The sequence below is a fragment of the Micromys minutus genome, assembly GCF_963924665.1.
Source record: "Micromys minutus genome assembly, chromosome: 18".
NCBI classification, from domain to species: domain Eukaryota; kingdom Metazoa; phylum Chordata; class Mammalia; order Rodentia; family Muridae; genus Micromys; species Micromys minutus.
The window spans coordinates 6397572-6410578 of record NC_137953.1 but is presented as its reverse complement, the minus strand read 5'-3'; the positions used below and the strand labels follow the sequence as shown (position 1 = coordinate 6410578).

Sequence of the window (13007 nt, the reverse complement as noted above, 5' to 3'; positions counted from 1 at the left end):
CCATAAAACTATATCCTAGAGTCAAATTCCCAGAGGTGAAGATCAATATGAAGTAAATTCTTCCTAGATTCATGTTCTTTTTTTCCTTATTACCATGGTGTGTATATTTACGCTAATGTGATACAGGATTGAACAGTGGAGAGGTAGGTGGGGAAAAGGCTAGGAGAGAAGAGGAGGAGATTCCAGGAAGAAGCAAGATGGAGCTGGGGAAATCAGATGTAGATCCAGGTGGACTTAATCACCGATAGGTAGATAGTACTATTTTAAGGGTTTCTGTAGGTCATTTTATCTCATATAGAAGGACAGTTTGTATCTTTGTTCATTGAATATAATCTTATGGTATAGAGGGTTTGTGGATTGAGAGTGTAATATATACACCTGCATGAAAAGGTATCAGGTCTTGGAGTAATGTTTGTACCGATCCGTAGAGTAAAGAAGCTACTGGGGCAGTAACCACCACCCAAGACAGAAACAGCAGAGCAGGCAGAGTGAACGCCTGGGATGGGAATCGTATGGAGAGGGCATCTTAGACCAAGTGACAGAGTCCATGAGTCCAGCTCCAAACTAAGGCGCCGCTCACGAAGTGAGACCGCGGGGTGCGATAAAGAGATAAACCAGTGCATTTTATTAATTACTGCAACAGTGGTGCTCTGGAACATGTTTTAAACATCCCGTTCATCTTCAAAGCAACTTAGATTGTTTTGGCTCTGAATGTAATCTAACCTTATATTTCCTCTTACTTGGTGCACTGAGATACGGACGGAATGGAGAAAAGGAAAGAAAAAAAAAACATTCTGAAATGAAGCTGTGAGATATAAAAACTAAGCTCTTATCTACTAGGCAGGCGACCCTGGTTTGGACTTTCTCATCAAATAAAGCAGTCATGGCAGTACATGGCCATAATTCCCACACCCAGAAGTTACAAAAAAAGAACAGTCAAGGTCACCCTTGTCTATGTAGTAGGTTCAAGGCCAGTCTGGGCTGCCTGTTACATGAGACTTTGAACCAAACAATGAAAATAAACCATAGAAAAGGTTACATTCGTCACTGAAGTCTGAAAGAGCTGCTGAGAAGTGAAAACTTGCAAGAATTAAGCATGGCTTAAATTTAATACAAGTAACGATATCACACTCAATACTTCCAGTACCGTAAAATGACAAAAAGGCTGTATTAAATGGTGCTAAATCAAAAAAAAAAAAAAAAGTGGCATGCTTAAGTTAACTTTGAAAGTAAGTTAAAATGAAACTAGAAAGCAAGAGAGACATTGGGCAGGTATCAGGAATGACTGTGGGAGACAGAGGATGTCCTTAAATGGAGGGTCTAAGGAAAACTCGGAGAAGCCAGCAGGTGACGATGGAGGCAGAGGGTATGAGATTCAGACCTAGTATCCATCATGACAGAGAAAGATACCTTCTAGCTTATTTTTCACTTCCTGAACTAGAAGCCACAAGCCCCAACCGCAATATTTCTTTTATCATCTGCACCCTCATTGGCTCTCCTAAAGAACTCCTACAGACTGCTACTCACTCAGTTTACGAGAGCAGGAAACCCTTTAGTTTTATTTCCAGCATGATCAGACTGAATGGATGATGTCAGACCCTGTGCTAAGTATCACAGGCCTTCTTACCTAAGGAATAAAACCCAATTTTCAAATATAGAATGAGATGTACAAAACAAGGTGATTATACTGTACCCAGTTTTCATTAACGCAAACTCAGCAAGGGGTTAAAAACATATCCTGCTTTAAGTCTGTTTCAGAACACTTTCCATTTTAATAAGAGACCAAAGAGTTACCTAAGGAAGTTTACAGGCAATGTGGGTAGGAACAAACATTCCTGTATTCACTAGCTGTGACTGGGACAATCTCAGAACTTCTTAACTCAAAACTGGAATAGTAGAATTTAATCACATCAATTTACTAGATGTGACCTTGCATACGTTTCTTAATTCTTCTGAGACCATTATTGATCATTGGAAACCGGCATTTGTTTGACAATTAAGCCAACTACTGCTCAGTGTCCAGCCTCCATGGCTTAAAACTTGAGTGTTGTATCTCTTAAATCCCCATTCGACTTTGCACAAACTTATGCCTTTACTTTATTTTACTTACATAATAATTGTGTCAATTAATTTATCAGAATGACCCATTTCACCAGCAAGCAGAACACATTTCTAAGATGATTGCCTACAGTATTCAGTTTGTCACTAACAAGTTAGAATGAATTAGTTAACTGCTGCAACTGCTTGCTTTCAGTGACACCAGAATCGGCCATGGCTGCTGCTGGTAAACTTGCTCTCAGGAAGTTCTTCCCACATAGAAATCTTTCTCCTTCCTCTCTCTTTGTGCACATTAATTCTTGTAACATGTGCTTGGTGCTCGAATCAGCCTTATGCACACAAGCCAGGCAAGGCAAGCAAGCAACTCTAGAGTTCTACCTTCTGTCCCTGTACCTTTGATCCTTTAAAGCAGTAGTTCTCTACCTATGGTCCTTGACCTTTTGGTGGATTGAATGACCTTTCAAAGGGATTGCCTGTAGGTAAACATGGGTGCTTATGTTACAATTCGTAACAACATTCTAGTTACAAAGTGGCAATACAGTAATTTTCTGGTTGGAGACATGAAAACATGAGGAAATATATTAAAGGGTTGAAGCACTAGGAAGGTTAAGAATCACTGAGCTACAGAGTAAGGCTACCTCCCAGTTAGAATTTCATGATCTTGGCTAATATACATATTGCAATTATCACAGTTCTAGGATCTCATTTAGTGATTGCTGAGTCTCAGTACTTAGGGTTCTTTGACATGCACGTGTACTTAGTTGATTCTACAAAACTAGGAATAGTTGTTTCTTCTTGTCGTTTGGCTTTCTGGTGAAAGGGAATCAGTGTTCTTAAGAAAACATCCTGCCTCTAAGCACAATCCAAGGTCAGTTAACTCAAGGACACATTTGAATGGCATTACAGAGAAAGAGAGAGAACAAACTGCAAACATTGGGCCAGTATCATTTGATGCTGGTCAATGAACTCTGCAGACCCAAGTCAACTTCAAAAATACATAATAAATACAGATTATGACTATAAATCATCATGAAAAGCCATAGGGATACGTATTTTTCTTGGAGCTGTTTTGTTAACTGTGGTGAATAAAAAGTCTCATATGAATAGTGGTCAGCAACTACGCAACCACTCTGTAGTTCATGGTCAATGCATCCAAGATGCCACCCAAGTACTCTGAATGCCTTTATACCATTCTGTCTTCTCATGATCTGTTCTTTCTCATTCTCTCTTAATTCCTTACACCTAAGGTGATAAGATATGAGATATTTAAGCTGCAATATATATTTTATTTATCAGATGCTATGAGATGTGAGCAAGACCAACTTCTCCATAGAGAAGATGAGGCAGATGAGCACAGCATAGTCTTGTGACCTTGATTTCACATATAGCTTCTGATATATGGTCAATTTTAAATAAAGATATAGCTTTATAGAATTTTAAACCCTATCCTCCAAATTATTCCTAGCAAGAATAATAAGCACCAAGAAACAAAATAATCCTGAAAGGAATATTTTTTTAAAAATTAGAAAGAAAAAAAAAGATGATCAATTATAAAAGTTTTCCCAGAAGTCGCTTCAGTGATTGACAGAAGTCAAAGAAGCCACTACAATAATTTCTTCCATCAGGTGAAAACTTAATTTTGTTAACCCTACTATCATATTACATCCTCTTATTCCACATTTCTCTGGCACGTATTTACTTCACTTGCACCTGCAGAGTGAGCTTCTTCTGCAGTCTCTCTTGCTTAAATTTACTAATATTCCACACCAATTGGTCATGGCTCACAAGCTTTTCCTGCAGTTTTTAAAGAAATATATTCACACAGATCTATTAATAACAATAGATGTTTCTATGATTTATTTAATAATTAATCCTCCTATCATAATAAGGATTTTTGCACTGAAAAGTTCATCATCGACTGTAGTTGGTATAGACATAATATCCAGACTCATAGACCCTGCAAAGACAAGTTAAATTGATATAAAAATGAAGAGCATATTAATTAAATCTGTGTCCCCTGAGACTGACAGGGTTAGACTTAGACCCATCCATATTTTTTAAACAAAACTCACCAATTTTCTTAAACTTTCTGGGAGTTACTTTCAAATTACAAACATTTACTTAATTCATTAACGAGTTCCATATTATGATCAAATATTCAGGTCAGCTTTATTCATTCACCTTTTGTGTGGACCACTTCATTTCATCTTCACATATGAAGAATCACTGGCTCACTAAAAGAGAACCTTCAAACTAAATTTATGTATTTGTTTACTTAAAAAATAACAAGAGGGCCCATGTTTCAGAAAGCATGAATATCCATACATAAAGGATAACAATAGACTTATAACCTACTCATATATCTTCTCTCCATAGTCCCTACCACTCTACCACTCCCCGTATCACTAATCACTGTCGTTCATTTTTATACTGCATTCTATTCCATAAAAAGATGCAAATGTATATATAATTATTTTCATTTTCTTATATCCTTAGCACTGCACTGAAATCATGCATTTGCAACTTGATTAAGTTATTTATTTGATATGATATCTTTTACATTTTCATTAATTACCCCACAAAATGTCTTTCTCATATGAAAGAAAACTCTGTGTAATGAATATACTGGAGTTTATTGAGTCTGACTTTTTTTGGTGGCGATTTGACTTATCACTGTTTATTAATATAAAATGCGAGGACACTGAATAGTACCTTGACTTATATTATATAGTACAAATTAGAACTATCTTATAAGATCAGTTGCCAGTTGCAGAATTAATTCTCAAAATATCATTTGTATTTTGAAGCTAAAATTATAAAGGAGCAGGGGGTACTTGGAAATTCTTTGTGCTTAACCACTCACTGCTTCTATGAGGTTTATAGTGTTCTAAAAATAACATCTGCCATAATTCATTGCAAATAAAATAAAAAAGGTACATAGTCAAGAAATAGAACTGAGTACTTAACATGATTAACTGGTCCCCATACATAGTACTGGCAACACAAGATACACATATTAACATGCATGTGTGAGAAGATGAAGAACTTATTAAGCTATAAGTCCCAGAAAATCAAGAATCACTTCCATGATGCTGAAATCCTACAATTAATGTTTAATTCACAGTAATCACTTTTTTTTGTCCATTGACTCTTATTACAGAGCACACAGGCCACTGTGAAATCAAACACAGAGGGGTTAAACCTATAGCAACGCAAGTGTGTCCTTGTTATTCGTGCTCCCACCTCTCTGTCCAGACCCTGCTGAGTTCCCAGGACCCATGATGTGCATTGAATCACTATTCTATAAACACCTGCCTGAAAGAGGGACACTCTGGCAGAGGGACACTCAGCAAAGCTCAGACACTAGGTGATGGACGGTGCATCCAGCCATTTGTTTATGAGACAACATCCCCTCAAGTGACTTCAAAACAATATGTAGAAATCACCAAGCATAGAATGTTCAGGGATGAACTACTTTTGACATGGAAGAAAAAGGGAGCCAAGACAAAGAGATGACCACGAGGGATCGTGTGACCTGCTCTTGGGTCCCATCTGCAGGTAACTTGGTGCTTAGTGAGCAACGGCCTGGTGTTGCTAGAGCCAGAGCTAACCCTCCCACTTAGCCATGAGTCTGGCACATGGCTCTTCCACCTTTGTTATGATGTATTTTATTTATCTGGAAAATGTACTATGTTTTCTACCCTATGATCCACTCACAGACTTGGAATCTTTAGTGAAATACGCACTTTTCATAGTTAGTACTCTTATCCCTTGTGGAGCGACCCACGGTATAGCTGGAGAACTGGGCTTTAGGTGGAGATGTCATGGGTGATGGGAGATGATTTAAACCTGGCTTCTATTTCTGTGGAAAGAACTATATCTGAGGCACACGCCATTCACTAAAACCCATTGCTCTCTTTTGGCTGCATTAGTACGTGTCTCGTGGCTATGTCAAAAATACTTGGCAAAAGCAACTTAGAGAAAGAAAAGTTCACTGTGGTCAGTTTGAGAGTACAGTCCAGTGTGACAGCCGCTCACATTGCAAAGTCAAGAAGCACAGAGCTGTGAATGCTGGTGTTTGCTTTCTCCTCAGTCAGTCCAGGACTCCAGTAAATTTTAATATGTGCACATTTCTATATAGATTCTATTGTGAGCCAAATTATTGACTATATATATTAATGTCGATATATATTAATTATATATTACAATTAATGAACAATTGATTTTTAAAAAGTAGAGAGAGCAGAGATGAGGATATAACTAAACTTTGTCTCACATGAAGCCCTAGGTTCCATCCCCAGTGGTATATAAACCAGCTGGCAGTGTACACACCTTTAATTCCAGTACTTGGGAGGTAGAGGCAGAATGATAAAAAGCACAAGATGTGACGGCATATGCCTTTAGTACTAGCACAGAACTCGGGTGAACAGAGGCAAGTGGGTATCTGTGAGGACTATATAGGAAGCTCCAGGAAAAGCAGAGGCCCCATCTCAAAAAGACACAAAGAAACAAAGAAAAAAAGGAAGGAAGGAAGGAAGGAAGGAAGGAAGGAAGGAAGGAAGGAAGTGTTGTTTTAAAAACAATAACCTAGCCTTTCTATTTTACCAACAGAAGACTCACGAGCCAGATGCTTTCATGGCATTAAGTAACACAATTCACTGAAACTGAAGTTAGAGAGATGGCTCGGCTGGAAGTGTGTATTGCTCGTGTGGGGGATCCCACAAAACCCCAGTATCTTAGGATGAAAGCTTGCTAGCTTCAGTAGCTCCTCTGAGCTCTTCAGCCACCAGTACCTATGGGCACCTCTTCGTCCAAATGTACATATACTAAAATAAGGGAAATAAATATTAATCAAGAGAATTGATTAACTTGAATGTGTGACATACGTCAAATTTCCATAGTCTTTGCGTAAGTCTGAAGGTATTCATAAAATGTTTCCTCTAAAAAAGTCATATTTTCCTGTCTAAAATGTTCCCCCTGCAGAAGAAAGAAAATTTACAGCAAGTTGCCCCATCTCCAGACATAACTCTCAATGTAGAGCACACTAGGAAGGAGTTAGAGTCACCTAAGTTAACTTCCCAGTCTGCCCTAGGGGTGACTTTCCTAAATTCAACACTTTACTTAAATCCAACATAAATCTAAAATACATTGATTATTATTTTTAAATATAACTGGATTAAAACAAAGCCTTTGAGAATAAAGAAGCCATGGAGATTTCCACATGCCTGCCTTAGACACTTCCTTGTCACTGAACCTGTTTGCTGCCTGGACTCATATTTCTCAGACATAAGCTAAAGCATGGCAAGCCCTGGGTTGATAAAGGACATCTGAACAGACAGCAGCTGAGAGATGGGCCTTGTCTGACAGGAACTAGATTATACTACTCACAATGATTTAAGTAAAGAAAAATCGTCCCCATAAACAATTCCCTGGTGGTATGATTCCCCATGTACACCTTTCCAGATGAAATATGTCTACATATTTCTCCTCTCAGACTACGGCACAAAGATGTGCCAGCTTTCTCTATCTATAACCTTGAAACCCCTTATTTTAATTTTTAAAAATGCAATGTAAGGACCAATTGGGATTAAAAATCTATCTCTGGAGGTAGGGGAGCAGTGGACAGCTCTTGCAAAGGTCTAGAGTTCAGTTCCCAGAACAAATGTACAGTTCACAACTGCATGTAACTCCAGTTCTGGGTCATCTACAGTCCACTTCTGGCTTTTATGGCCATTCCACTACAAACACTTCCTCATCAATAGTCACTCCACATTCAATCTGGGCACAAAAAGGTTAAGTGTGTGCAAAACATCATTCCACTAGTCTCTCCCTGCCCCCATCACAAGTATGGAGAACAGAGGTAGCTTGTCTTCTGCCAGAAGCCAATAATTATACTGAATTAAAGGTGTCTAGGTGATACAAGCTCTTATCAAGCTCATGCTGGGCCTACTCAATCTCATTTCGATCTTAACAAAAATTCGCTGCTGATGGAAGACACGATTTAGCCAGCTGCACCCCCAAGTCCTTCTCTCTAGTCTCTTAAGGATGGAGAATTTACTGCTGGAGGCCTTACGCTGATCTGCATTTGGTACCCACTGTCCTGTCTCAGAGCATTCCATTGGTTAGCAGCCAGGAAAACACTCAATGAACTTTTCATTCTGTCGGTCTTCCTATCGTCCCAGGCATATACATAATATAATTAAATGTCAGAGAAGTTTATGTGCTGTTTAAATGAGCAGAATGGATCTTGGATCTGAAAATTGGATTAGATATACGAGATGGGAGGAGGCAGACATTGTTTCATTTCCCTTCCAGACCTCCAAGACTTCCACGGGCTCTGTTTATTATGCAGTTACACCATAAATTTTTCCTTAGTGCTTTATGAAGTTCAAATAACTCCATTTATCAAAAGGGGTATAAGTTATTTTAATGTTTCATGGGTATGGGGAAAAATGAGCTCAGTATGTAAAATATAATTCTTATGGAATATGTTTAGGGTAATGGGAGTCAGGAACATGGGAGATGAATATAAGAGAAAAACAAATGGGTGAATTTGGTAGATAATGGAAACAATGAATGGTAACAGAGAAATGAAGAGACATAGCCATGAGCTTTTGCATTTTACTAGCCTACAGTCCAGAAAGGGTGAATGCTGATTCCCAGTGACTGTGAACTTGCCTTTCTGTCGAACACTTCTACAGTGCTGGTTAGGACACATAAATATGAACCTGTCACTGTTGTTCACACAGTTGTTAAGTAGTGAACGTAGAGTTCTGCCTCAGATGAGTTCACATGGAGCAAGCATACACCACACATCAAACACCATACATATTATACACACATCAGTTGTGTGGGTGTTACCAACAGGATTGCACAGACCTCTATTGGCATGTAAAACTACTGTACTATACACATGTGCCACAGAAGGTGATTATCCACCCAACAAAGAACACCCAGAAGGGATCTGCTTTTTCTTTAGGTGGGTGTAATTACACAAATTTACAATATAGGAGTCATGATGGGACACCTCTCAACTCAGAATCTGCAGAGGGCATTCTCTACATGCCCGAATTCTCAGTGTTCCTGCTTCTTTATGGTGGAGTCGGGACCGTAGTTCCCTCTGCTCTCCTCATTGTTGTTTGTTTTGTTTTGTGCTTGGTTGTTTTTGCTTTTGTTTCTCCTCAAAATATCTATTTCTCTCTCATAGACCCTTGGAAAACTTTTCAGTGACAACTCCAAAGTTGAACAGAACATGGAGGCAAGTTAGGAATATGGGAGTTCCCCACCCCTGGTAACATTTACTTGTATACACTCTGGTTATTTGATGCCAGCAAAGTGTCTGAAACTCTGTAATTAAGCATGTTCTTAGACCTTTTGAGGCAAAGTAGTAGAAAAAAGAAAGAAAATTATGGAATTTAGATGTGTGTGTGAAACAACAGTGAGTGTATATGAAGAAGTAAGAACTATGTCTGAATCAGACTTTTGCACCTTCATGTTGACTTTAAATGGAATACACTAGTTTCATTATTAACTTGACCTGGATCTCACAAAGATACTTTAAAGTTTTATACTTATCTGTTTTAATGTTTGTATGTGCATAGGTCTTTTCTCTGTGTGAATACATGTAAGTAGAGTTACATGTGGTTTGAGCTGTCATATGGATGCTGGGAATCAACCTCCAGTCCTCTGCAAAAACCACAAGAGATCTTAGCTGCAGGGAAATCTCCTTAGCCCTCGCCTTCTAATACTTTTGTCTGGTAGTCACATTATCACTTAATAGAGTAGAGCATCTCACTGTAACCAGTGAGAAATGTGTGTAGTAAGGAGAAATGTGTACCATGGAATAGTACTGATTCTCAACCTCAGGCATTCTAGTCTCTTTGGAAACCACATCCAGAGGCAATAAATGTGTTCATAGCATTTTTTAATGATACCAAACCATATTTTCCACTGGGACATCAGTAATATCACCGAAGTAAACACTTTGATACTATATGGGGGAAATGCTAGAAAATGAAGTTTTTATATATTGACTTTTTTTGTACATTTTAAGACTTCGTTACACAATACCATGCTTAGAATTTCTTATAAAGTTACTTTTCTTTACAGAAAGCTCCATGTGTTCCAGGCCTATTACATAAATGATTTCCAAGTACTGCTACTTAACTTGGAGAAATCAAACATCTATTTTCAAAAACTAATGGAAAACAAAGAGATGGTAACACCCAGTGCAGCTAAAATTGTAAGAAAATACTCTTTCAGGAATTTGAGAGAAGCATGGCTTATGAGGGAAAAAAAGGCATCTAAGGCAGTCTTGTAAAAATTCATACATCTCAATAATATAAATTACCTTTAGTTAACATATAAGACACAATCAAGAAGGCCACTTCTCACATATAAAAATGGGTTTAATAAAGGAAAATAGTTAAATAATGGCCTAGTGTCTGCCACTCATTATCAAAGCATTGGAAACATGAGGACACACACTGATCACTCTCTGGTATCATTCAGCCTGTATCACAGAGATACAAAAATATCACATCAGAGTCTACTATAAGAGTTGGTGATAAATGCTTTGAGGAAATATTCGGCAGAATATCGAAGAAAAGTCGCAGGTGATGACTTCTGTGAAGTGTTTTGATGAGAAGGGGTGGCAGAGGTGGTGACATTGGGATAAGACCTAAATTAAGTGGGAATGGCTGTGTGAACGGAGCCCTGGGGACACCTGGGGAAACGGCTAGCTGCAGAGATGGAGCCGTGAAGTTCCGCAGCACGTGCTCCAGGTTCTCTGTGAAAGTCAGGCAACAGGAGGAACCCGTCTCCCAGGTCTCCACTGAACGAGGATGCGGGCTTTGAGTTTCATTTCCCATTTGATCATGACAAGGTTAGTGCTACGCGTCAACTTCGCAGAGTATAGAATCACCTCAGAGACAGTGCTTCGGCACGCCTGTGGGAGATTATATTGATTATCTTAATTGATGCAGGAAAATTAATCTTAACTGCAGATGGGACCATTCTCTGTCCGTCCAGGATCCCAGAACGTGGGAATCGAGGAAAGAGGCTGAACATTTAGTAAATATACATTGTCCCCCTATTGACAGTGGTTTTAATCGCCTGCCATGACTCAATGTTCTGTGAACTAAGTAAACCTTCTCTCAGTTGCTTCTTCCTGGGTATTTTATCACAACAGGAAAGTAAACTAAGGCAGATAGGATGCTCTGAAGAGCTGCATGTCTATGCTGAAATGCAATCCCTGATAAGAGTGACTGGTTGGAAGATATTTACCTCGGACTAGAAGAGAAATGTTGATTGTCTGGGTCCAGGATTGGCAGTTAGAGATTTAGGTAGGTGTCAGTGATTAGATTATTTTTATTAAAATTCTTTTAGAGCGGTGGTTCTCAACTCCCTAATGCTTCAGCCCTATGAATGCAGTACCCATGTTATAGTGGCACTCAACAGAAAAAAAAATATTTTTGTCACTACTTTATAACTGTAATTTTGCCACTGTTGTGAATGATAATGAAACTACCTGAGTTTTCTAATGGTCTTAGGAACCTCTGTGGGAGGGTTGGGGGTTGGAATCCACAGGTTGAGAAACACTGTCTTAGATTCTTCCATTATTAAGATTTTCATAACATATGATGTGCGTGTGAAGGGAAAGAAAAATCTCACAGAAGAGTCTCTAAGGTGAGACCAGGTGGGTGAGAGGGGACACTGATCAAATGACAAGGACTCTGAGGAGGAAAATGAGGAGGTGATGACACCTGGGAGGACTTTGTCTGTGCTCAAAGGCAAACAGACTGGAAACTGTGAAACAATGTTACTAGTAAGAATCGTGTGTGTGTGTGTGTGTGTGTGTGTGTGTGTGTGTGTGTAGTAAGAATCGTGTGTGTGTGTGTGTGTGTGTGTGTGTGTGTGTGTGTGTGTGTGTCTGTGCCTGGTTCAGTGTGTGCTCACATGTGACTGGGTGAGTATTTATCCATGTGTGTATGGCTGCCTGCACCTCCGTGGGAAACTGGCCAGTGTGTATTTTTTTTTAAGAAGCAATAATATTTGAACCAGTTAGAGCATTCCAGCTGCCTCTGATCTCCTTTGTCATTTCATTCTCTGTTTTCTAAATTTCTCACTATAAACATGCGTATTGAATCAGAAGGAAAAATCATTTGAAATAGCTTTGAAGATCATGGAGAAAGATAATTGGGGTAAAATGTGGTTGGGAAAAAAAAACACCCAGCTGTTAGAAAAATCACTTGAAGCAGCTGACAAACATAAAACACAGCTGGCTTGGAGGCTGAGATTTTATATAATTTGAATTAAGTGTCTGCTCTGAAATGAAAAAGAGACTGAGGGAAGTGTCCCTTTATACTAAGAATATTGTCATTTATTTTTCTGACTCGAGCTAAAATATATGAACCCAGAAGAATATTGTCAGTAAGATTTTGGTGTTGTGAATTGTCAGCAGGATGCAGGCAGAAAGGGGGACTGATCATAATATTCATATTGCTGAGGTAGGCGATAGAACACTCAGGAAGCACCCTAAACTGTTTAAGGAACTCTGACTAGCCTTCAGAATACGTGGACTTGCTATTCAGGAAAATGAAACTGTAGGTTTAGATAGTGCCAATGGTACGTTTTTACATTCTAGCCAGAGAGATGGACAACAGGGTGAGTACTGCAGTCAGTACTGCTGTATTACTGAAAATCTGTACCATAAGAACTTGAGTGCAAGAGGAAATGCTTATACTGAAGTAGCCCTTCTTAGCTAACAGGCAGTTTGTGGTTCATATCCAACCCAAACAATTCACTGTGAATGACAAACATGCAAAGTATAAAAGAGATGCTTTATTTTAGTGATAGCTATTTGCATGATGGCTTTCATGTCCATATGTGAATTGTGTGCACTTGGTCCCTTGAATCCAGAAATGGGCCTCAGATATGCTGGAACTGTA

The 13007-nt window shown here is 38.8% G+C and overlaps 1 protein-coding gene across 1 annotated transcript in view; it reads left to right on the top strand.

The window, feature by feature from the left end:
* LRRTM4 (leucine rich repeat transmembrane neuronal 4) overlaps positions 1-13007 on the top strand; it is a gene marked incomplete at both ends in the record, with an annotated part of 738349 nt that overhangs the window by 688495 nt on the left and 36847 nt on the right. The gene's annotated exons all lie outside the window — the stretch shown is intronic.